This window comes from Marmota monax, unplaced genomic scaffold (genome assembly GCF_021218885.2).
Source record: "Marmota monax isolate L192 unplaced genomic scaffold, Marmota_monax_Labrador192_F-V1.1 WCK01_AAM20220418_F8-fsc00193, whole genome shotgun sequence".
Classification (NCBI taxonomy): Eukaryota; Metazoa; Chordata; class Mammalia; order Rodentia; family Sciuridae; genus Marmota; species Marmota monax.
Window position 1 is genome coordinate 2,870,258 of NW_026695203.1, and position 25,578 is coordinate 2,895,835.

At 45.8% G+C, this 25,578-nt stretch overlaps 1 non-coding gene across 1 annotated transcript; it reads right to left on the reverse strand.

The window, feature by feature from the left end:
* Positions 1-14,252: 14,252 nt before the first annotated feature.
* On the reverse strand, positions 14,253-14,324 carry Trnac-gca (transfer RNA cysteine (anticodon GCA)). Its single transcript has one exon. It is a non-coding gene; the product is annotated as a tRNA-Cys (tRNA).
* Positions 14,325-25,578: the final 11,254 nt, after the last annotated feature.

The following is a 25,578-nucleotide window of genomic DNA, read 5'->3' on the forward strand; positions in this document are numbered from 1 at the left end:
GCCAGGGATTCATGGCTTCCTCTCTTTCTTCTAATTCCTAAATGACAGACCACAGTTCTTTAAAAATTTGTTTGTATTAAAGCTATATGTACATGTCACTTAGGAAGTTTAGGTGGGTGCGTGGAGGGCAATGTTATTTAACCAAGAATGAAGGACATTCTGACTTGTGCCACCACATGGGCAAACCTTTAGGACATCGTGCCCATGGTCAGTAAGCCAGTCCAAAGATGGCCAGACTGTCCTATTCCACATATGCAAGGCACCTTGTCAAATGCACAGGGACGGAAGATAGAAAGGTGGGTGCCAGGGGTTGTAGCAAGGCAGGAATGCTGCCAAGGGTATTGGGGAAGCTGACAGTTCTGGAGATGAAGGTGTGGGTGGTGGCACAATTGTGCGCGTGTGCTTCATGCAACTGAATCGTACCCTCTAAAATGATCAAAATGCAAAATGACGGGGCCCGAGATATAGCTCAGTTGGTAGAGTGCTTCCTCATATGCACAAGGCCCTGGGTTCAGTCCCGAGCAACACACACACACATACACACACACACAAAAAAGTAATAAAATAAAATGGTCAAAATGGCAACTTTCATGTTAGGTCATGTTAGGCGTATTTTATCAAAATAACAAAAAGAAAAAAAAGGGAATAATTTTTTACAAAACCCTGGCAGCCTCATCTCTCTCCTCTGTATGCAACCCCTGCTCACCAAGGGCCAACGCACAGCTCAGCTTTGTTCTTCCTGCCATTAATTCTACAGATCCAAAAAACAGGCTAGAGTGGTCCTTTTGATTTTTAAGTTGAATTTTATCTAAGTTTGTATTGTGAAAGAATTCTGTTCTTGTATAAGCCTTGTTCCTCCCCATCCCCCCACATGCCACACACAGACACATACACAGGCTCCACATACACATACATACACAGAGACATACCACACACATATACAGACACACACATATACAGACATATATTACACACTGACAAATATGCACACACCCCCCACACATATACACATACCACCGTGTCTACATACCATACCTATATGTATACACCACACCCCCCCACACACACACTCACACACCACTACACCACACACTTCCTCTCCCTCCAGTCTTGCAACTCAATATTCAGTATTTATAGAATGTCCATGTCAGTACATTTTTACAGCTGAGTTTCCTTTTTTAAAAAATATTTATTTTTTAGTTTTAGGTGGACACAATATCTTTATTTTTTTTAAATTTTTATGTGGTGCTGAGAATCAAACCCGGTGCCTCATACATGCCAGGCAAGGGCTCTACCAGCCCACAGCTGAGTTTCATAGCATTCCTTGATTAGCTTTTCTCTCTTGTATAACTCTATTTCCCTGAGAGTTTTGTGATTCATTGCTTTTTATGAACCCAGTTAATCATCCCAGTGACTCTGACAGAGGAGTAAATCTTTTCTTACATCTTCTGGAGACCTGCCTTCTGAAGTGCTCCATCTTCCTGCTTGAACTGCCTGCCCCCTGCTCTGCGGGCTGGCTGCCAGCTGTCTTTCAGGTACCTCCTTCCCCCACTGGCCTGGGGTCTCTACCCTTGCTGCCCTCCGTGGTCTGTTGCATCAGCTTGGCGTGTCCTCCAGTGGTTCCTGGGACCTGGGATCTCTGCAGACGCCTTCTTCTAAGGCGTGCTCAGTTGGCAGTTTATGTGGGATTCCATGCCCAGAGTTGGGAGTAATTTTTCTCCCTGTTGCAGTTCAGATATGAGGCATCCCACAAAAGCCCGTGTGTAAGAATGCAAGAACATTCAGAGGTGAAATTATTAGATTATGAGAGATGAAACCTGAGAAGTGGATTCATCCACTGATATGGGTTAACCGGGTGGCAAGTGTAGGCAGGGAGTGTGTGGCTGGAGGAAGTAAGTCACTGGGGGTGTGCCTTTGGGGTTTATGTTTTGTCCCTGGTGGGTGGAGTGCCCTCTGCTTCCTGGTTGCCAAGGCCTGAATTGCTTTTCTCCACCACACCCTTCTGCCATGATATTCTACCTCCCTTGGGCCCAGAGCAATGGAATGGCTGACCATGGACTGAACCTCAGAAGCCACAAGCTAAAATAAACTTTCTCTTCTCTAAATTGTTCTCATCAGCAATTAGAAGCTGACTAATATCAGTTTTTCTCTAACTTTCATTGTTACTGTTAAGAATTTAATGGGATTTTAATTCCTTATCCTCTGAATCTGCCCTTTCCCTCTCTCTTTCCATAGAAGCCTTTAAGATTCTATGATTTCAGAACGTGGCTCCCTGGTGAGAGTCTTAATGTTGGTAGCTCCTGTCTGCAAGCTCATCACTTGGGCACTGGGAAAGTCCTCCTCTCTGTCTTCTGAATTCTTTCCTTTTGGACTTCTGTTGTTTGAAAGTTGGACTTTCTAATCCCAACGGCTTGGGAGGTTGAGGCAGGAGGACTTCAAGTTTAAAGTTAGCCTCAGCAACTTAGCAAGACACTATCTCTAATAAAGGGGCTGGGGGTGTGGCTCAGTGGCTAAATCCCCCAGGATTCAATTCCCAGTACCAAAAAAAGAAAAGAAAAAAGAAAGAAAGAAAAGAAAAGAAAAGAAAGAGAAATCTGGACTTTCTAGATCTATCCTTCAATTTTTAAAATATTTTTTAGATGTTGATGGACCTTTACTTTCTTCACTTATTTGTATGCAGTGCTGAGAATTGAACCCAGTGCCCCACACTGAGCCACAACCCAGCCCCTATCTTCCAATTTTTAAATCTGCTTCCCCTTCCTATTTTTCTCATTATCTTTTTGTTCTACTTTCTGGATGAATTTTCTTTTAATTCTTCTCTTGAATTTTTTATTTCTTTTGTCATATTTTAAACTTCTGAGCCTTCTTTCTTATTCTCTGAAGTCCTTTTGTTGTTTGTATTTCATGCATGCAGTGATCTGAAAGCCACTTCCCCTCAGTGACAGGACTCAGACAGTGGCTCCCATAGCACAACCCTCCTCTTTCCTTATCTCTCTGGGGACTGCAATGATTCATGTATATTCTTGACGTTTTCTTGTGTTCCTGGTATTGTCTCATTTTCTTTCTCTGGTTGCTTTTTTCTATGTCTTTCCTATTAGAGGTGTTGCCTGGGGATCTTTCATTATCCATTCAGAACCAATAAGCAACAATTAAGGGAGAGGTGTCTAATGCAGTTTGGGTTCTCTGTAAGTATTGATGGTCCTTGTTGGTCAATGGCTTCATCATAGGGACAGACAGAAGAGACTGATTTTGCATATCACACATGAAAGAGGACTCCAAATGGTATTTCCCATCTCTAGCTAGGGCTGGCAATGGGCTGTGTCGACCAACAGGGGCAGGAGATGGTGAGGGTTTCACAATTTATCATGAGGACTTCGCCTATTCCTCTCTAGAATGTAGCTCCATGAGGACAGGGACTTAGTTTCACCTAGTTCTATAGACACATTACTGTGCCAGCCGCACTGTATACATTTAACAGAATGACTCCTGTTTTGCATTGAGCACCCATTGCTTATGCTCAGAGTCCTGACTCCCTCTGGGTCATACCCTGCTGGGTTAGCCTCTCTCCTGCCAGAGCAGCAGGGCAGCCTCTCAAGGTTCCTTTGTGGCTCAGGGATCTGGGGTCTTTCTGCTTGGGCAATAGTTTCAACCCATGCTCCTGCTTCCAGCTGCCAGGAAGGCCTGCCTGCTGGACTGCTGCCTCCCGAGCCCCCCTGGGGTTCTTCAGGGGTGGGGGTACTCACTCCTCACCTGGGTCTAGTCATAGGGCATTTAGCTTTCAGCTTCCTCCAATCTGTGAAATCAGGCATTACTCCCCAGTTGTGCTGATTTCTGTTATTTAAATTCCCATTCTCTTTGTTCTTTCAGTATAAATCCTCTCTAATACAGGAAAACACATAAGTTAATCTTCCATTTTTTTTTCTTTCTTTCTTTCTTGGAGATATTCCTCCTGGCTCCTAGAATATCTATATTCCTGCTCTCTAAGGATGACATGAAGATTTTTTTTTTTTTTTAGCAAACAAAAACATAATATTGGGGCTGGGGATGTGGCTCAAGCGGTTGCGCGCTCGCTTGGCATGCGTGTGGCCTGGGTTCGATCCTCAGCACCACATACAAACAAAGATGTTGTGTCCGCCAAAAACTAAAAAATAAAATATTAAAAAATTAAAAAAAAAACATAATATTTATGATCAGCTAACTCACCTCAAAGGAAGTTTCAGAAGATGTTATTTAGCCAGAAAAGACAAAAGGCATGTTGGATATGCAAGGAAAGAAGAACAATGAAAAAAAAATAAATGTGTGTATAAATATAAATGAATACTGATTATATAAAATAACAATAATAATGTCTAATTGAGTTAAAAAATACATAGATAATTAAAAAACAATGGTATTACATAGGTCAAGATGGGAGTGAGTAGAATTAAAGTGCTTTAAGATAGGCCTGGCATTGGGAACGTCCCGTGGCTCTCCCACAGCAATAGTGCCCAATGCGCGTGACCTTTCTCTCCACTCTGCCAGGAAGGTTCCTCACAGTAGCTCTGGAAATGGGTGTAACCTGTTAGGAACGGAACAGCCCACCTTTAATCTTTTTTGGAGAAGAACATTCTACAGAATCTCTTTGATGTTTCCTGATATGAATAAAGCGGGCTCCATGTGTGTATAAATGTGTATATAAATATAAATGAATACTGATTGTATAAAATAACAATAATAATGTCTAATTGAGTTTAAAAATACATAGATAATTAAAAAAAAAACCAATGGTATTACATAGGTCAAGGTGGGAGTGAGTAGAATTAAAGTGCTTTAAGATTCTTGCAATGTCCTGAGCAGAAGCTCGGTCCATCTGATCAGATTGCCTGTCTTGCTTCCACTTTTGAAACTATTTTCTGTGTTCTGTGTTTTTTTGGCCATTTTATTTCCCTTAGCTTCTATTTCACAGCCAGTTCATTCACCGAGGAGAACACCATTTCCACGGCAGGCTGAAAAGTGGGCGGGACAGGGGGGTAAATGAAGAATCCGGGCTTAGAAGTGGGGGGTCTTTGCATTACCTAAGTTTCTTGGAAGGCCCCAGCCCTGTAACACTGCCAGCTGCCACAAGTCTGAAGTCCTGGGCTTGTCCACACAGCAAGAAGGTGGTAACTGTGAAGTCGCAGCAGGACAGGAGGGTGGCTCAGAGGACAGCATTTGACAGAAGAGAAGGCCAGAAAGTCCAGGGTGCGGGGACTGGGGATGCGCTCAGTGGTGGAGCACTCACCTCGCATATGTGAGGCCCTGGGCTCCACTCCAAGCCCAGGGAGAAAGTACCTGGGACAAACTGCAAATGGTGTCCAAATGGTGTCCCTTCCCAGGCCAGCCACCTCTGCCAAGTCCTTACGCTGGTACACCTGGCCCCAGATGGACATCTGCCCGGGGATGTCCCAAGAATGAGGATCCGCCCAGCCCTTGCCCACACAGCCCCAGGGCTCAGCCCTCATTCCTGCTTCCAGGCTCTGTTCCCAGAGGGGAGAACCTACTGCCACCAGAGCTAGGGCCCAGGGGCTCAGGCACGGCCAGTGTGAGGTGGCCTGAGGCCCCTCTTTCCAGATGGAGTAGAGAATCCTCTTGGCTGGAGGGGCACTGTGCGGCCCTTGGTCCCCTGCCCCTGTGATGACACATGGCACACTACAGAAAGGCCCTGCTGGCTGCGGGGGTACAGAGGAGCCTGTTGGAACCTCCTGTGTGGAGCCCTGATTAAGGGCCAGGAGGCCAGGAAGAGAGGGAGCTCACCCCCCAGGGCCTGAGAACAGGAACTGTGGCAAGAGATTCCACAAAACCACAGCCTGGCACAAAGGAGACCTCTGTGAGGACGTCGGCGACTGTCCCTTCTTGTTGATCCTTGAGGACCCTTGTTGGGAATCCTCCTGGCCAGGCAGCTTATGGAGTGTGTCCCTCACCCAGACCCCTGGAATCCGCCCCTGGTTCTCCTGGCCTGTGTTCCCCCTTGTGAAGCAGAGTATTACCCCCAAATACTCTGTGGGGAGTCTCTGTGTGTTTGTTATTTAAAGGTTGACACTTAGCAGCTCCCTACGCTGTGAAAAGCCACAAGAAGCCACACTTCTGTTTTTGTTACCCCAGTAATGGGCTGAAAACCCCCAGCAGGCAGAGCCCTGCCACCTGCAAGGAGACTTGTTTTGCTAAGGATGGTGGTTGTGGATGTCCCCTGTCCTGGAGGGCGGGGAGAGTGACCACAGAGACACCCAAGTGCCCATATTGTCTGCCACCTCCCAGTGCCAAGTTGGACCCTGGTTTTCTACTGCAGAGCCCATTCTGCAAACTGCTCTGGTTTTCAAGCAATGACTGTTGGATTGGGACTTGTGTTGTTTTCAGCAAACAGACACCATGAGCAGGGTTTGGGAGGGCACAGAGGGACAGGCTAGGACGCCCAGGGGTCTCCTCTATCTCCGAGCTAACAGTGCTACTGTAATGCTCCTGTGTGCAGGCCTGGATGCAGGGCAGCCCCGCCTGGATTGCCCCTTCACTTGGCAATCACCTTGTGGGAAATCCCTATGGGGCTGTGTCGGCTCCACGTCTGAGGTTTGGATACCCAGAGCAATTGGAGCCCTTACCTGAAAATAAACAGAAAATCTGTTACATATTAAATGGCTGTTTTCTGCATTAGTAGGGTGAGATGAGGTGATAACATACAAGTCACGGGCAATGTATCCCTGGGCAGATTTCCAAGGGTCTGGCATTGTGGTTGTGGCCCCTACCTGCACTGTGCTCTGGCCCAGAGTCCCTGCGGGATTCCAGAGGAAGCAAGCAAGAAATCAATAGCATCAGATTGTAACCCAGAGTATAAAATAAATATTCATGGTATAAATAAATGATTGAGTGAATAAATAGGGGACAACAGCTAAGTCTCTTGGGTAAAAGAATTTCAAATAATTTATGCAGATACTTTTATGTGGTTATGTAACTTAACTCCTAAGTGTAAACTGTTTGTAGCAACTTCCTTCCAAAGAGTAAAATATGGGGGGAAAAAAAAAAAGAAGAAGAAGAAGAATACAATATGGAAAGGAGAAAAATAGTTACTTCACAGCCAGGTGTTTGAGGTTAACATCTGTGTGTTGATAATACCTAAGGATATATACCAACATCAGGAAGAGAGATATATAAACATGAGAATAACCTTATACCGTCAGGAACTTCCTCCCCAAACCCATTACTCTAGTCTAATGATAAAAACATTAGACAAATCCAAGTTGTGGAACATTCTATGAAATACCTGAGATGTACTCTTCAAAACCATCAAGGAAGCTGGGTGTGGTGGCGCCTGCCTGTAATCCCAGCCATTTGGGAGGCTGAGGCAGGAGGATCGCAAGTCCAGGGTCAGCCTCAGCAACTTGGTGAGACCCTGCTAAGGAAGAACAGAGGTACTTTGGATTAGGCAGAGGGGAGCAAAGCGAGGGGAGGGGGTATGGGGGAGGAAGGTAGCAGAATGAATCAGACATTATCACCCTAAGTGCACATATGACTACACGACTGGTGGAATTCTTCACCATGCACAGCCAGAAGATGAGAAGTTACACCCCATTTATGTATGAAGTGTCAAAGTGCCTTTTACTGTCATGGATAACTAATGAGAACAAATAATTTTTTTTTTTTAATTTAAAAGGTTAAAAAAAAAACACATAAAAAGGAGTGGGGATGTTGCTCAGTGGTTGAACACCCTTAGGTTCGATCCCTGGTACCAAGCAACAACAACAAACCCCCCCAAGAAAACGAAACAACAAGAACTAAAACCTGTTAAGGACATTACAACTGCGAATTTTGAGAACTGTGTCAATCAAAAATACCTAAGGAGACAGGACAACTGGTGGCAATGCAGCACCCTGAGTGGGACACTGGGACAGAAAGGGCTTCCGTGAACCTGAAGGTAAACTGAACAGAGAATGGAATTCAGTTAATACTGATCTGTCAATATTGGTTCCTTGGGTGTGACAAGTGTACTGTACTAAAAATCCTTAACCAGGGACAACAGTGTGCTTTACTGGCAGCCCTTCCTTGCCTAGCATATGCAAGTCCCTGGGTTCAATTGCCAACATAAAAATAAATAATAAATAAATAAAAATGTTAAGCCCCGCGTGGTGGCGCAGGCCTGTAATCCCAGCGGCTGGGTAGGATGAGGCAGCCAGATCACGAGGTCAAAGCCAGCCTCAGCAAAAGTGAGGTGCTAAGCAACTCAGTGAGACCCTGTCTCTAAATCAAATATGAAAAAGGGCTGAGAATGTGGCTCTGTGGTCGAGGGCCCCTGAGTTCAATCCCCAGTACAAAAATAAATAATGTTAATAATATGGGAAGGAATCAAGGAAGAGGTGGATCATTGGGTCGTTGGATTTGGTAGCATGAATGTCATTGGCGACTTTGACTCAGTGAGTGTGAAAACAGAAACTCAGTGTGAGTTAGGAGAGAGGGAGGGGAAGGAAATGGCGATGTAGACGGCTGGGTCACAACAGAGAACAGCAGCAGCCCAGGAGGAGGGGGCAAGGAATACGTGCTCCTAGAGCGTCATGGTGTGCACACGAATGACCCCACCGAGAGAAGAAAGCTGGTGAGGACGGAGCAGGAGGAATGGCCAAGGGTGACATGGCAGGAGGTGGGAGGGAGAGTTGGTGGAGTTGATGTGGCAGAGCAGGGGGTCCAATTGGTTAAATATGCAGTGAGGACCCCAGCTGAGGGTGGGGAGTGGAGAGAGTGTTGGAAATTGGGGAGAGGAGAAGCTGTGCTGCTGTCATCCAGGAGCTGGGAAGAGCCCAGGCTAGAGGAGCAAGGGAGAGCCTGGGCAGCATGGGATGCCCACAGCAGAGCTGAGCTCGTGGCTTGCAGCAAGAGTGCTACTTATCAGGGGTTACGGGCTGCTTGTGTCCCCTAGGACACAATATATGGAGTCCTAACCCCACAGGACCTCAGAGTGTGACTGTATTTCGAGATAGGGTCTTTTCAGAGGTAATTAAGTTAAAACAAGGTCATTAGGCCAGTGAGGTGGTGCACACCTGTAGCCCCAGATATTTGGGAGGCTGCTGGGAGAATCCCAAGTTTGAGGCCAGCCTCAGCATCTTAGTGAGATTCTGTCTCAAAATTCTTTAAAAATAATAGCAATTAAAAAAAAGGTCTGGGGATGTAGTTCAGTGGTAGAGAGCACTTGCCTGGTACATACAGGTCCTGGGTTCCATCTCCAGGACCACACACAGACACAATGTCATTAGGATGGCCCTGATCCAATGTGACCAGTGGTGCCCTTATTAATAGAAGAGGAGGTGGGGCACAGACACACAGAGAGAACTGCGTGGAGACACAGAAGGACGTCAAGCAGAGGGACCTCGGAAGGAGCCAACCTTGATCTCAGACGTCCAGCCTGCAGAATTGAAAGAAATTAAAATCCTGTTTTTTCAATCCACCCAGTCGGTGACTTTTTGCTATGATAATCCTGACAAACTAACATACCAGGACTGTATATTTTTTTTTTCCAGTAACAGACCTCGGCTCGCGTCTAGAGTAAGAGTGCCATGGGGGTTTTCCCAGGTGGAGTTTTTCCCTTCTAGAACAAGTAGGAGGGACGAGGGAATGACAGCCCAGAATGTTGGGAAGTGATTAATTTATTTTTAATATTATAAACCAGACTCTAATGAACATGAGTAGATGTTTTCCCCAGTTCTCAGATTGTATCCCTAGGACTGATTCCTAAAAGTGAAAGTACCAGGGTCCAAGGACACCACTCACCAACATGGCTCACAACTGTTATTCTCAAGGGCCACTCCATCCCTGGTGGTCCCAGTAGGCTAACTCCGCCTCCACAGTACTTGCTAGATTATGACGTTCATTCTGCCCCTCACCATCATCCTTACCCAAGTGCTAATAATTAGCTTCCAAAAGGCACCAGAAATCCCGAGCCAGCAGCCCTTCAGGCTAGGCATCAAGGTATGAGGCTTGAGCTTCAATTTGCAGAACAGATCCCTCCAGTAGTAGATGCAACCTGATTTGACCAGGCTCTCAAGACGTTCCTAATTAGACTCTCAAAGATTGATCCATAATGAGCCAGAATGCTCTTCAGTTTACCTGGGAGACCCAATTAGCCAGCAAGGTTGCTTCGTGAGGCTGCAATCAGAGCAAATGCAAGTGATTCTCTTGAGACTATTCTCTCAGGCTGTGGAAAATTATAATGAATAATTCTTGTTCCAAAATATTGTCCTCTCTCTAGAGGACAGAATACATACACCCACAAACCAGAAACCTCACTGGCTCCCTCTCACCCCCAGTAGATCAATGGGCCTCCTGGACTTATGCATTATTGTCACTGTTAGTGTCTGGGCCCCCTGATCTGCTATGTGAACCAAAATTAAGTGGTGGAGGATATGGAACTTTACATTCTTTTACCAAACAGGCTGATTTCTATTTCAAGTCCCATTCTACCAGATGCGATTTTTTTTTTTTTTTGTACCAGGGATTGAACCCAGGGGCACTTAACCATGGAGCCACATCCCAGCCTTCTTTAATATTTTATTTAGAGACAGGGTCTTGCTGAGTTGCTTAGGGCTTCGCTAAATTGCTGAGGCTGGGTTTGAACTCTCCATTCTCTTGTTGCATCCTCTTGAGCCACTGGGATTACAGGAATGCACCAACGTGCCCAGCTGGATGGCAGAAATTTAATGATTTAGGTGGGCATGTTGGTGCACAACTGTAATCCTAGTGTCTTGGAAGGCTGAGGCAGGAGTGTAACCGAAAGCTCGGTCCTTGCCCTTGACACCAACCTTCTAATGAAGACAAGGTCTTGAGGAAAAGGCAAAAGAAGTTTATTGCTTTGCTTTAGCAAAGGAGAAACTCAGAGGAGTCCTGTTCCAAATGCTGTGATTCTGCCCATCCGCAAGAACAGGGGGCTTTTATAGAAGTGATTCAGGGAAAATGAGATTCAGGTGGAAGAAGTTTAGGGAAAGGAAGATCAGGAAGGAAAATCTCAGGGAAAAAAAGATCAGGGAGGAGAAGTTCAGGGAAAAGAAGACCCGAGAGGAAAATATCAGGGAAAAGAAGATGGGGAGAAAGAAAAATAAGCATTTGTTTCAAAGCCACAAGCCATATACATAGTCAAGTGAACCCCAGTTATAGGAGAATCAAGTTCAAAGCTGCCTCAGCAACTTAGTGGGCCCCTGAACAACTCAGTGAGACCTTGTCTCTAAATAAAATGTAAAAATTGGCTGGGGATGTGGCTCAGAGGTTAAGTGCCCCCGGGTTCAATTGCCTGTATGAAAATAATAATAATAATATAAAAAATGTAATGACTTCACTCTGGGATCCCTCAATGTGTCCCACATGCTGCACCAATATTCCAAAGTTGCTTTCAGTGTGCCACAGTAATGGGGGGGAGCGCCCCTGGCCCCCACATTACCCCAACCCCATGTAGGCATGGCCCATCTGGTTTCCTGCTGTCCTGAATCCATGCTGGTCTCATGGCATCTCTTCCTCAGGTGCTCCCATCGGTGCCTAGATGGCGCTGCCACACAAGGACATTAGGCTGCTCCTAAGCCTACCATGATTCCCTGAATCCCCTGCTGGAACTTAGAACTTAGAAGCCAAGCGCTGGCAATTTGCATTCTACGGTGTCATCCTCTGGTGCTAGAGACAGAAGACCTTCTTGCCTGGTGTCTATGTCCTCTCCCACTCCCCAGGACTCTCCATCCTTCCCGGAACAGCACCTATGGGACTGAACTCTTAACTGCTTTCCAGAAATTGCCTCCTTTTGACTGCATGGGACACTGTGAGATAGGTGCTGATTGTCCCCAATTTACAAAAAAAAGATAAAGCTGAGAGAAACTCATTAATCCAGATAGTCTAACACCAGAACCAAAAATTGGGATCATATTGTTACTGAAAGCTTAGTTCTTGTCCCAGATGCCAATATAATAACAAGGATGTGGTTTTGAGGAAAAGAAAAAGAAGGTTTATTGCTTTGCTAGCGAAGGAGAAACACAGGAGACTCCTGTCCCAGAGGCTGTGACTCTGTCCTTCAGCAGGAACAGGGGGCTTTTCAAGAGGTGATTCCCAGGCTGCATTGCTCCTGTTCTCTGTTGTGATTCGCTTGTTAATTTGGGAGAGTCATTTCTGAGATCTTTTGGTGCCATCCCCAAAGTCTGGATGACTTTGTTCCTATGGTGGGTGTATGCTCAGGGACAGATAACTCTGCCTAGGATAAGGAAGAAAGGTGACCCTGTTTCCTTGAGATTAGAAAAAGGGAGAGATTAGGGAGGAGCAGGAGAAAGGAAGAGAAAGAAATGTGTCCATTTAAAAAATCAGTCGCAGTGGCCAAGCAGCAAGGGCTCTATTCAGAGCATAAAGTGGGCCTCTGTTTCAATATTGTAAGAAGTCCTTCTAGAACACAGGGGACAGAGGGGCTCTGCCTGGGTGGCAGTGTTAGGGAAAACATCTACCAGATCCTTCATGTCAGACTCCCTGTCTGTTCTGGAGCTAATAGCTCACCACTGGTTACTTTAGGCTGAAAGGCTAAGACACAACTAATTAGACTGACATTTCCATCCAAAGCAATCGCCTGGGTGATTCATAAACATGCCTCTCTGGGTTGCTTCTTCCAGGGTCGATGTTACCCACTGCATGCTGATTCTAGTCTCACTTTCACAGGGTGATGTTATCTTCAAGTGACTTAATCTTCAGGTCCTAGGAGTGTCTCCAAGGAGAGTCCTTGGTGAAGTTGGAGATAAGTGCTTTCTTTTTTTTTTTAATCTCTGGACAGATGGTCCACCTGGCCAAACAGCAGACTAGCTAGTGCTCATCAGGGGTGTAGACATTTGTCACCTAGCTCTGTGTGGCTATTGAGACCAGTCATGGTGCCAGTGAACCAGAAACCATGGTGGCTAAGAGAAATAAATAAAGTTTCCCTATATACCAATATGAAAGTTATTAGTGCAAGATCCAAAAGCAAATCAGAACAGCAAAGAAAGTAACATCTTCTAGCTGGGTGTGGTGGCGCATGCCTGTAATCCCAGGGATTTGAAAGGCGGAGACAGGAGGATTTCAAGTTCAAGGCCAGCCTCAGCAATTTAGTGAGGGCCCTAAGCAACTTGGCGAGAGCCCGTCTCAAAAAATAAATAAAAAGGGCTGGTGATATGACTCAGTGGTAAAGCACCCCTGGGTTAAATCTCCAGTCTTCCAAAAAAGAAAATAGCACTTTTTAATAGAAGAACATAGGATCTTCCTATTTTATATGTAATATATATGTGTGTATATAGGAGAAAGAGGTTTTAAAACACTTTTTATTATGGAAAATTTGGTATACACAAAAGGAGTGGTGCCCTGTGTCCAACCAGATCAAATAGTCTTGGTAATGAGACCTAATGTAGTTCAATTTTCAATTGTATTTTTAAAAAATGAATTCTGAATTTACGAAAGTTCACATGATCTGATATTCAAAAGGAACAAAAACGTGCAGTGAAAAATCTCCCTCGCATTCATTTCTTGACCATGGAAACCCACGCTGGCCTGTGTCTTTTGTGTTCCTCTGAGGATAATCTGTATGTGTTGCTGATGTACATTCCCTCCTGTGTTTCCTGTAAATGTTACCAGAGTGACCCTGAAGACCCAACAAATCAGGTCTGGCCGCTTTCTCCAAAATCCAGACAGAGAGGTCATGGTGAAGAGCATGCAGGGAGTTCAGTCAGTGGAGCTCCAATGAGAAAACCAAGGGACACAGCCCTGTTTTTGAGGAACTGGCAATGACCTTGAGGGTTTACAGAAAGTCAACAAGGGCAAGGGCTGGGGTTTTGCATAGTTGGCAGCTTTTGTCAGCAGCTAAAGCCAGTGATCTCCAGCAGGTGTGGTAGGTCCATCATTATCTCAGGATTGATCAGGTTGGGTGAGAGGAGGAGGTTTTTCCCTTAAGAAAGTTACTGTTGTATGTGTGTGTGTGTGTGAGCTGGGGTGAGCTTGGACTTATCACAAAATATTTATCATATCAGACTTTGTTCCTGGAATTCAAGGTGACTCAGCTAAAAGAGCCAGATGTAAGGAGGTAGAGATGGCAAGTCTTCAGTCCTGCTTTTAGCCACTCACCAGGCATCTGCCTGGCAACAGCACAGTTCTTGCTGCATAAACACAGATGGCAGGCACCCTGCAACTGCATTATGCTTCTATCACCTGATTTAATTTCATATAAATGGTGGCACTGCATAAATTGGAGGACAGAGACCTGGAGATAAACAATTAGGGGGCACCTGGATTTGAACCAGGGACCTCTTGATCTGCAGTCAAATGCTCTACCCCTGAGCTACACCCCCTACTGGAAGAAATAACTTCCAGAGCACTCCTTACTGCAGAAGCCACACCCAGGACCTCTGCAGTAATTATAACTGAAAAACCAGCTTCTACCTCAGAGCAAAGCCTGTCCAAGGAAGGGGGTGTGACCCTTGTCCTTGGAAAGACCCACAGAGCACTACTAGGCACATATCCACCCTGCTGAGTTGTTTATCTACAAATAACAGGAGAGATCTGCTGTGCCAGGTGTCCCTGACTCAGTCTGGCTAGGTGAGGACCCATAGCAACCCCCTAGCAGCCATCAATCAGCATGAGACAGGGAAAATACCTGGGATGCTAGATGACCCTCCTAGTAGTTTATGGTGATTGATAACATGTTGGGAAACCATGTAGTTCAGCACATACTCCCCTCGTGGCTTAAACCAATGAGTTCAAAAGAATCCCCCTCTTGTGCTAGCCAATCACCCTTACCCAACTTATTCCTGCCAGTGAATGTGCTAATCATGTTTTAGAGTTTTTTTTATGATTTTCCCGCTGTGTGTGATGATTTGCTAAGAGATGCTATGAAGTCCCTGCCTTCCCCAAAGAGTGTATAAAACTGCTGCAAACCCTGGGCTCGGGGCCTCTCAGCATCACCAGTTGCTGTGTGTGCATGGAGAACCGAGCTAGCTCGCAATAAACTCCTCTTTGTTGCTTGTATCGATCTTGGTCTCTGGTGGTCTTTTGGGGGTCCCGAATTCGAGCATAACAATAACATCTAGTGTTTTTTAAGCACTTGTAATGTGTTAGATAAACTGTTCTAAGTCTTCATATATATATAGATTAAAAATTATTTGTGGTAGCACTATGGGTGGCAATGACACAGGGAATTGAAGCAACTTGCTCCAAACCACAGTAATTAAAGAGGCAGGATCAAGAGTCAAAGAGTCACCTATTACCCTGCCTGGCCTCGGCTGCTGCCTATCAGGATGCAAGGAGGTAGAGATGGAAAGTCTTCAGTCCTGCTTGTAGCCACTCACCAGGCATCTGCAGGCAACAGCACAGTCCTTGCTGCATAAACACAGATGGTAGCAGACACCCTGCACTGTATTATGCTTCTATCACCTGATTTATCACCTTCTATCACCTCCAGAGCTTTGCCTCCTTGGAGCCCCCTCCCTCCCTTCTCTTTGCTCTTGCAGGCCTCCCCTTTATGTGATGGGGTTACCCAGAGAAGCAGGAAGCCCACCTTACCGGGTGCCTTGAGAGAAGTCAAAGGAGGCTTCTGGAAACCAGAGGTTTGAACTGAAGGTGTGAATTAATTGGCTTTTGTGTGAGTGATGCTTTTGCATGGTTCAGAATTGAAAATGGCACTCAGAGAAAAATTAAGCCTCCATTCCGTCCCCGTCCCCCAGTTTCCACATAACACCCTTGCCCTTCTCTCTATACCTTTAAACAGCAAGAGCCCAGGGTCTAATTTCAGTTATCATAGTGCTCATACACAGATATGTACACCAGATAAGATGTAAATGCCTGTGATTCCAGTTTTACACACTGTAAAGACAAAATAATTTTAGAAATCAGTACAAATGAAATCACAATGTAATGACATCCAAATTAATAGCCGTTCAGATGAAACTGGTTTATTAGATGTAGCAGGCCCTGTGCAAGGCCACCAAACCCGCATAGACACTGTGGACCCCAGTGCCTCTCTGAAAACATACTTGTCCCCACCTCGTGGGCTCCATTGTTTCTCTTGTATACTTCCGTTGGCTTCCATTCTTCTGCCATCACAGGTATTGAAGCTCTACATGATGACATTCTAAGCACTGAGGCACAAGCCAGCCCTGAGTATCCAGAAGTAGCTCTTGATTACAAAGTGGCCACCCAAAAGAGCCACACATTCCTGAGTTAAAAACATTAAGCTAGGGCTGGGGCTGTAGCTCAGCTGGTAGAGTGCTTGCCTAGCATGTGTGAGGCACTGGGTTCAATCCTCAGCACCACGTATTAGTAAGTAAAGGTATTGTGTTAACGTACTATAAAATATAAGCTGGACGTGGTGACATTTGCTTGTAATCCCTGTGACTCAGGAGGCTGAGGCAGGAGGAGTGCAGGTTTAAGCCAACCTAGGCAGATTAGAGAGATTGTGTCTCAAAAGTAAAAAATTAAAAGGACTGGGGAAAAATTAAAAGTTCAGTGGTAAGTGCACCTGGGTTCAATCCCCAGCACCAAAACAAATTATCAAAACCATTAAGATTGGTATTGAAATACAAAGAGGAGAAAGTAAACACTGAGGAGAGCTCAGGGCCACAGGAAAACCCTGACCCAGCCCAGGCTTGACCTGGAAGAGGCTCCAGGAGCTGCCTGGGCGCTGGGGGCTGTTGAGAGTGGGCGGGACCAGGACGCAGGGATTGGATTTCTATCCGGGATCTAAACCCCAGACTTTGGGAGGGGCAGGGGCTGCCCTCTTTGTCCTTAGAGAGAACCCTTTCCCAGGAAGACACCCCTCCCAAGGAACACCTGGTCATCAGTTGGTGACTCTGGAAGTGGAGGAGCTACAAAGCCCTCGTTGAGAAGGGTGAATATTAGTCAGTGACTGGGGACAATCCCTCTTTCAGGCCTCTTGTCCTGGCACCGAACTCATGGAGTCAAAGCAAAGCTTTTGGAGGTTCATTTTGTCAAAGGTGTAACACCTGACTTGCGGTGGTGAATGCTGTCGCAGTCAGTACTGAAGGCAGAGCTCTGCTTTTGCTGTGGAAATACAAGAATGCAATTCAGGTGGAGCCCTGCCTTGTGATTCAAACGAACAAAACCGGGCTGGGGTTGTGGCTCAGCGGTAGAGTGCACCCCTGGCACATGTAAGGTTGTGGGTTCGACCCTCAACACCACACAAAAATAATAAATAACTAAAATAAAGATATTGTGTTCAACTACAACTAAATCAAACAAACAAAAAAAACGAGGAACAGCCTTCTCACAAGGAAATCTTTAGTTAGTAAATCCTAACAAGGGGCTAGGGATGTGGCTCAAGCGGTAGCATGCTCGCCTGGCATGCTTGCGTGCGGCCTGGGTTCGATCCTCAGCACCACATACAAACAAAGATGTTGTGTCTGCCGAAAACTAAAAAATAAAATATTAAAATTAAAAAAAAAAAAGTAAATCCTAACAAAATGAAGCAGAAATGTCTTTGGAACCCGTGGTCATGCATATGTAACTCACAAGAGCATCCAAACAAGCTGTTCTGTTCTGCCAATTAATATAAAGGTGACATATAAGTGAATGTTCTAAATTATTTTGGTGCCAGAGATGATTTTATGCAAGAAAATTATCATGGCAGTAAGCACTTTCAGTAAATATCTTTGAAAATAACTACTGAATGGAACAATTTGTAGGCCCACCAATGTACTAAAACAAATTTCTTGGTTAATAAACAAGCTTTTCCAAAAAGTATGCAATGTGAATTATTTTTAGCATCCCCCTTTATTCCCCAGATACCTATCTGAACTCTACATGTTGTCAGGTGGCTAGGAAGGCTGACTGCGCCACACTCGCCACATCAGGGGTTGCATCCGGGACTCAAGAGTCTGCTATTTCCAGATACCAAACTTGGTGTCCTTTGCACCTGGAAATACAGGGGACCAGCTCAAATCTGGCCTACTTGAGGATCTCCCATCAGGGACCTACACGAATTTGCTACAGATTAGGGAACCCTCAGTCTTCCCCAGAGCCACACCCCTACTCTTTGGACGACTTGTCAATCATCACTTTAAATTCTAGAAGCCACTCAGGCCCGCATAAACCAGGCAGTTTCTGTACCTGAGGGGACATTTCTTCCAGTCACTCCACACTGTCTTTCTGCCCCATGGGCACATTCCACCTCACTCTCTGAACCCAGTTTGGTGAGCTGTTTTGTTTGATCACATCTTTTGCCCCCAGGCAAGGCAACTCTGAGGCAAGAACCCTCTCATTGCCTCCCATGACTCACCAAGCCACCTGGAGCCAAGAGCCCAGTCCTCCACCTCTTTTCTCCCTTGATTTTCCCTCTTCTCTTCCTTCATTCTCCAGCTTCCTCCTCTTGCCATCATCCTGGATGTCCTTCGCCCTCCTCCACACCATCCCCTTCCTGGGCCAAAGGCAGCCTCAACAAGGAGGAAGCACTAGGCAACTCAGTGAGATCCTATCTCTAAATAAAATACAAAATAGGGCTGGGATGTGGCTCAGTGGTTGAGTGCCCCTGCATTCAATTTCCTGTACCCCCCCAAATAATAATAATATAAAATAAAATAGAAAAATAAATAAAACAGTGATTTGCATACGGCAAGGGCATGGTGAGACTGGTACTATATAGGCTCTAAAATGGTACAATCTTTCTTTATATATATGTATTTATATGGACACAATACCTGTATTTTGTTTGTTTGTTTATTTATTAGTTTTTTGGTGCTGGGGTCACCCAGCGCCTTGGGCTTGCGAGACAAGCACTCTACCAACTGAGCTATATCCCCAGCCCCTTATTTGTTTATTTTATTTTATTTTTGAGAGAGAGAGAGAAAATTTTAATATTTATTTTTTAGTTTTCGGCGGACACAACATCTTTGTTTGTATGTGGTGCTGAGGATCGAACCCGGGCTGCACGCATGCCAGGCGAGCGCGCTACCGCTTGAGCCACATCCCCAGCCCTTATTTGTTTATTTTTATGTGGTACTGGGGATCAAACAGTGCTTCATGAATGTTTGGCAAGTGCTCTACCACTGAGCCATAACCCTGGCCCTGGTACAATCTTTCTTGAGAGGAAAACTAGAGGCAATTCCCTTTGACTTACATAATTCAATTTTTAGGAATCCATCCTTTAGCAAAAGCTTGAAATTTGAACAAATACTGGCTCACAGATATTTCAATGCTCTCAAGTGTTATTTAAATATTTAACAAAGGTGGGATGTAGTTTTGTAGGGGAGCATCTGCGTAACATGCACAGGGCCTGGGTTTGATCCCCAGCACTGTGAAATGAAAACTGAAATGCCTATTATTAACATTGACATTAAATCACTGAAACACCTAATATTAGAGAAGTGGTTATGTCAAGTATGCCACATCCACATGTAAGCATATCCAGTCAAGTTCTCAGGTCTGACTGTACGTGGGAATCACCCAGGAGGTTTAAGAACACTGACGCAGAGGGAGAAGAATACCTGGGGTACAAACCCAGACACTAAAAGTTTGTAAAACTAGGGGATCCCACTGTGAGCCACGTTTGGAAATCATAGTGTTGGATGACAGAACATTATCTCCCATATAAGAATAAGTAGAACCAGCCAAACAAAAAGCAAACAGGGAATATTCTGAAAATCCTAACAGCTCTTATTTCCATGGTAATGTTATTAGTGATGATTTCATCTTCATACTTTTCTGTAGTTTCAGTAACTGTATTGTTTTCATAAAACACTTAGCTACTTCTTTAAAAAATTAAGGACCTAGGAGAGAAGCACTAGAGAATTCAAACCAGAACCTCTTGACCTATAGTCAAAAGTCCCACCTTGGGCCACATCTTGCAAACCCAGACTCTTCTCAGCTCCTTTGGAGTCCCAGCCACTCTCAGAATTCTGTCAAGCATCATGGTGCCCTCAACATCAACACAGGGACTTTCCATAGCCTTGCAGGAAGCAGACCCTACCTGTGCTACTTCACCTGGCCTGCTGCACCTCAGCTCTTAGCTGTATGCACTTCATTTGCATCGTTTGCTCCACAGCATACAAGTGAGGCCTACAAAACAGAGGTTCTGGCTGATTTTTAAAGTTTCTTCTTTATATTCTTCTGTATTCCCCAAATTACCTTCAAAATATCATATCCAAAATTATACAGTTTGGGAATAAATAATAAATATTACACATATAAGTGTATTTCCATCTAGTAATTGCAAATGATACCATTTCCTATCAACATAATTAATAAATCATTGCTACATCAGGACAAGAATCCATGAACTGCTAATAAGTGCATTAAAATTCACACATGACTCGTGCAAACTTTTGTAGGCATAATTATTTCCATTTTGCAGATGAGGACACAGCCTCAGAAAGTCTCCAAGAAACTCAATTTTAAGACCTCTCTGGTACAGGGCTGTTTCCACAGGACCACCTTTGTAGCAAAGGTTGAGTCACTGGAATAATATGGAGCTGAATCAAGGGGTCTGTAAGAGTCACCATCTCATCTCACAATGCGGGAGGCTGAAGTAGGAAGATTGCAATTAAAAATAAAAAGGGCTGGAGATGTGGCTCAGTGGTAAAGAGCCCCTGGGTTCACTCCTCAGTACCAGAATAGTGCTCACAAGAGAAGGTGTAATTGTAACATGCAGAGGGAATCTGAAGGGTAACAAGTGGTGCCAAGCCAGCTTTACGTCAGGAAGTGGCTTGGCAGAATCAAGGAGCAAGAGCAAAGCCAGGGTGGCTGCAGCAAAGGGACAGAGTAGGACAGTGAGTCCTGGAAAGGTCAGGAAGGTGGAGTGGGGTTGGTTTATATGGAACCATGGTCAGGGTATGGGTTTTATTTCATGTGTCCCCTAGGGGAATGGAGCCTGAATTTGAGTCTTCCTCCAGTGGATAGGGGCCACTGCCTCTGAGATGTTCCCAGTGGACTCTGTAGTGGACACAGCACAGGCCTTCATTATCTAGCGCCTGTCCTACTGAGGCAGGTTTCCTATGTCAGCGTGTAAGCAGCATTGGCCTTGAATGGTAATGTTTGTTACCCTTATTCCCTTGACCTGCTTCTTACCCTCAGAAGCAGATCTTAGTGAGGGAGGTACTCATGAACATACTGTGACTCAGTGTCAACACAATTATCACTGTGATACATGCTGTGAGCTCAGAACAGGCCAGGAAGGGTGGATTAGTCACCTAAGAGATTCAAAGACTTCTCTGAGGTGGTGACATTTCCAGCACCTTGCAGGAAGAAGGAAATTGATTAGTAGTTGAGTGTCCCAGAAAGATGGTGAAGATGGGGTGTACCAGAAGATAGGAGGGGACTGGGGTGCTAAAGTCTGGGGACTTGGCTTCTTGTGTTTTGAGGAGAATCTTCCCAACATTAATGTCCTTCCAAGAACCCCAGAATGTCACCTAGTTTGGAAATAGGGGCATTGCAGATGTAATGGGGTCAGTTAAAATGAGGTCATACTAGAGTATAGAGGGTCTTTATTCAATCTCACTGTCATCCTCCTATGAAGGGCGGGGTGGAGGAAACAGCCCAAGTGAAGATGGAGCAGACATTGGCAAGATGCTTCTACAACCCAAGGGACACAGAGCCACTGCCAGAAGCTAGGAGACAGGTGGGGCGCAGATTGTCCTCCAGAGCCTCCAGGAAGAACCAATACTATATACGCCACCATCATAGATTTCTGGCCTCCAGAACTGTGAGAGGATAAATTTCTGTTCTTTAACGCAACCCACCCCCTCCAGTTTGCCACTAGCTAGGTAACACCTATCAGGACTGGGGAGGCAGAAAGTGCCTGAGCAGACCTGGGGAGATTTTGTATTTTACCCTAAGAAAATGGGGAATCCCCCAGGGTGTTAGGCAGGAGGGGACCATGTTTGGATTTGCCAGACCAGGACCATCTGGTTGACCAATGTTCCCAACCAATGTTCCCACTCATATTCATCGAGTGGGGCCCAGCATTCCAATGCCACTGCCCGTCTGTAAGTAGTTCCCACAGAAGCACGTGTTCCTTAGCGCGTCACATTTCTCCATCCAAGAGGGCAGCCCTGCTCCCTGCTCCCCACGGAGAAGCCCTGTGGAGAGAACTGTCTGGCAACGCACATCAACAGTCTTAGGAAACGCCCACGCTCTGCGACCCTGTCTAGGAATTAGTCTTTGGAAATAACCAAGTAAATATTTTTTTTTAAGTAAGAAAAATAGTCCGGCCCGCCATCATAGAGGTGTCAAAGGCCGCTTCTGCAGAGAAGAAGTCCATCTGCTACAAGCTCGAATGACTTGAACTTTGGTTTCATTTTGTATAAAATGAGAAAAGTGGGCAAAGTGAGGGGCGGCACGCGAACGCGCCGGGGGAGCCCTCATGTTGGTGTAAATTCACCGAGGCACCCCTTCCTTGCTGGACGCCACGGCCCTCCGCGGTGCTTCTGTCCTCTCCTCGGGAGTGGGTTTGAGTCGTCGGCGTGGGGGATGTTTCAGATTCCCGGCTCTGCACATTCCGAGGCCTCGCTTTGTGCCTGCACCCACCGTGTTCGCACGAGGGTTTGCATAAAGAACAGGCCCGACCTCGGGGAACCGGGCCGGACGGCCAGAGGGTGCCAGGCAACGAGAACGCGGGCGTTGCTGCTGCCAGGAGGCCATTTCCCGCGCAGCGGAGAGCTCGGTACCGCCACAGAGCGTGTGCGACCCGGCCGCAGGGTCACCAGGGCTTGGCATGCCGGGCGCGCCCAGCCTCGGGCGTGGGGCGGGGACAGGGCGCGCGGAAGCGACCCCGCGCCACCACCGAGAGGGCCCGGCGTTCCTAGAGCGGCCGCTAGCGGCCAGGTGCGGGCGCCGGGCCTCCGGGGCCTCCCCGACGCCGGCCGGCAGAGGGCAGCACGCCCGCCCCGCGCCGCCCGACGTGGCGCCGCAGTAACGAGACTCCGGCACCCACCCGGGCCTGCAGCACGCGAGCCGCGCCGCCATCGGCCTCATCAGACGGGGAGGGGACGCTTGGGCAGAGCAGCGTTGAACATTTGCGACCTTAAAAATTAAGCGCAGAGAATGGATGTACACCCAGCACAATATAGAGGCTCCGAGAAACGCACTTTTAAATAAGAAAATCGAACTGTTTGATGGCGCCCTCGCTCCCTCTTCTCGCAGCCACCCTTCGGCACCCTGTGACACTCGAACGTTATGGCCCCCTTTATAGGTGCCGGATAGGGACTCGGATCCTATAAAGTCTCTTTGGCTGCAGTGGGGGCCGTCAGTGAGGCCGGCGAGGGAGCCCAGGGTGCGCACACGATCCTCTGGGCAAGCAGGGGGATTTGGGGACACTGAGAAGGGGCCGGGGGCTGGGGCCGGGGCAGGACTCTCCAGGTTCCCCGGCCTCTGCGCCTCGGAGAGCAGGCAGGACGGCCAGGCCAGGCGATTGCAGGCCCCTCAGGGTCGCTGTCAGCTGGGAGGGGTGGGAGGGCTCCCCGACGGCTTCGGAAGGTCTGGATTCATTTTAATGAAGAAAACCATCTCCGTCCTAGTTAGCAGAGATTTGAGATTGCCCCCATTTTTCCTGCACGGTATCATCTGTGGCTTAGCGTCCACGTTTACTGTATACCTCTTAGGTGCCGGAACCGCTTGTCAGATTCTGGAGCAAGCCCAAACGAACAAAAGCCACCCGCCTCCCTGCGGAAGTCAAGCGCACAGTGGCCACTGAGTGCCCCTGGAAGCACCACCAAGCCCAGGAAAGCCCCGCGACCACCACGCCCCGAGCTGTCCCCTGCAAGTGGGTCTTCCCTGATCTTTTAGTGGAAGTGCTTGCTGCAGACATCAGTTGGGGGTCCTTGTCGCTTTCTTACAGGGTTGTTCAGGACAGCCATGCTGCTACTGAACTGGCTTTCAGGGATTCTTGGTGGGTGTTTGCTTCTTGGATTTCCCTGGCAAGGTTATAGGGACTCACCATTTTTTTAAAAATCACTTATTTTTAAATAAAATTTGTAGATGGACACAGTAGCTTTATTTTATTTATTTATTTTTATGTGGTGCTGAGGATCAACCTACATCTCGGCAAGTGCTCTACCACTGAGCCACAACCCAAACTCACCACTTTCTGATGTGGTGAGAAAATAACATAGAGGTTATAGAAAAAGAAATGCATGTATACTCCACAAGGAGAATTAAAATTAAGAAGCCCTGTGCTCTCTCAAAGAGCTAAGTTACTATGGAACTGTCACTGAATTAATTAAACATATCTAGTTTGGATTGAGACTGGGAAACACTGGAGCAAGGGAAAAAGAATTCTGCTAACTTGCCCAGGGCATAGGGTTTGAAGAGGGGATCACCTTGGAGGCCCTTCAGTGCACCCTAACCCAGGGGAGACCAGACTCCCCCACAGCCACCTTAGCTCTCTGCTTCTAGTTATTTTCATATTTAGCTCAGAAAATTATTTTATTTAAACAAAGGATGCTGAGGCTAAAAACAAAAGCTCGAAAACACAGAGAAACAGCAAATTTGACACACAAAATATTTGACTGAGCCCAGCACCTAGTGGCTTGCCTGTAATCCCAGCACAGCAGGAAGCTGATACCGGAGGATAGGAAGTTTAAGGCCAGCCTCAGCAATTTAACAAAGCCCTAAGCAACTCAGTGAGACCCTGTCTCAAAATAAAAAACAAACCAAAACAAAAAGGTGCTGGGAATATAGCTCAGTGGTAAAGCATCCCTGGATTCAAGCCCAGTATGTGTATGTATGTGTGTATATATATGTATATGTGTACATATATGTATGTATGTATGTATATATATGTATATATATGTATATGTGTATATATGTATGTGTATATATGTATGTATGTGTATATATATGTATGTATGTGTATATATATATATATATATATATATATACACACACACACACACACACACACACATATACTGACTTTCTATATTTGATAAAGAGTTTGAGTCCTGAATCTGAAAGAGATTCTAAAATATAACAGAAGAGGTGAACTCTTCCAAGTAAATCCTTAATGTCACAGGTGTGGACATGGTTAAAAGCCATAGGTGGTGGGGCTGGGGTTGTGGCTCAGTGGTAGAGTGCTTGCCTAGTATGGGTGAGGCACTGGGTTTGATTCTCAGCACCACATATAAATAAATAAATGTCCATCAACAACTAATAAAATATATTTTTAAAAAGCCATGGGTGAGAAATAAAATGGATATCTTCCCTCACATTTATAAAAGACTGATACCTCTTTCTTAGAAAATAAGAGACTGATTAATTTCTGAATCTGTGTTGTTTAGAACTTAGAAATTATTTTTACAGTCAGAAAAAATAACAATGCTTTTTTCATTTGGAGAGAAATAATTTCTATTATGTGAATATTTCATACTGATATGAGTTAATCTTTTTGGTAAAGTGAACACCCAAGCAAGTTTGGATGCAGCTAATGTTTATTGCAGACTCCAAAGAGCTAGCAGTGTCTTGGGCAAGAAACATGTGTTGTCAATTTCTCTTAATATATTTGCCGTTTGAATTTTTTTTTCTTTTTTTTAATCAGGGCGCTTAACTACTGAGCCACATCCCAGCCCTTTTTATTTTTTATTTTGAAACAGGGTCTTGCTA